We start from the raw sequence: 1252 nt of genomic DNA, 5'->3' as shown, positions 1-1252 counted from the left end.
CGTGTGTGTGTGTCTGTGTGTGATTATTTGTGGAAGTTAGCGCTACGCTACGAACCTGATCACCTGAGTTCCATTCCCACTCACGGCCAACACCAGTGACGATTATTTGAACCGGTCCTGGGCCTCCCCTAGGTCAACTCAGTCTCAAATGAGTAGCTGGTTGCCTGTGTAAACATCGGTATTGGGAAGACAAGGGTGGCCGGGCGTGGTGATGGACATTCCACCGGCTCGTGCAAGCCTAAATAATGTGTGCTCGCTAACCATACCTGCCCCTGCAGTCTGTGGGAGGCTGCACGGGGCATCTCTGTCGCTGTATATACGGCATGCGTGTACGTGTATGTGCGTATGTCTGTCTATGTACACGAACGTAACGCATCTTGGCCATCGATTGAATCCGTGAGCTCGAGGTTGTGGGTGATTCAATCTTTTGTTTTGCTGTCGGTAACAGTCACGGCGCGGACTGAGTGACCCTCTCAGCCTCAGGGTACAAACTTCAATGCAAGACAATGATTAACACTGGATGCCGAGGCTAACTTGAAACACTAAAGAGCCGTGCTCATAGTCACGGCTCGGCTCAGACTCGAGACGCTCAACTGCTTCCAAAGATCGCTTGAGCGAGCGGCTCAGCCGTGGCTGGTCCCAGGCTCACGGACATCCTCAGCGCGGCTGGGGCCGTTGCTCAGAGCCAGTTCAAGTTAAGCGCATGGCTCATTTGAGCCAGAGCCGGTCTTGATACGAGCCGTAACCAAGTCTACGATGCTAAGTAAGGGCATCCCTGGCCATACGCGCAGGGTCAGATTGAAACCTCTGCTCCCAGGATACCTGCAGAGCACAAATCAACTCCACCCTCTGGCCAGCAAGGTCCGGACGCTCGTGCAACCGCGATTATTCACACCGTCGTCTCGTTCTGCCGTCGGGCCGGAATAGCGAGGATGCGTGTGACGAGCGAGGGTCAATCGAGCCGAGATGGCGTCGAATGCGGAATGACCTTTAGTCGTCGCGCGGGGACTCCGTGCCACGAAGCAGCTGTCCGTGGTGCGCCCCAGTGGAGGAAAGTGTCGCCACGGTTGCGTCGTGAAGGTGAAATATTTAAATAAATAAACCGGCAAAAATATGCGGCCCTGACCCCCGATCTGGTGTCCGTTCTCGTGATTTTTTTGCGGTGTCGGTTGTGTCGGGTGGTGGTGGTTGCACTGCACGTGGCTGCATGTGATCCAGCACTCAAGGCAGCAGCGAGGGTTGGTGGATCACA

The sequence above is a fragment of the Lampetra fluviatilis genome, chromosome 4 (genome assembly GCF_964198595.1).
Source record: "Lampetra fluviatilis chromosome 4, kcLamFluv1.1, whole genome shotgun sequence".
In the NCBI taxonomy this organism is placed as follows: Eukaryota; Metazoa; Chordata; class Hyperoartia; order Petromyzontiformes; family Petromyzontidae; genus Lampetra; species Lampetra fluviatilis.
Note: the sequence above shows the minus strand (reverse complement) of the source record.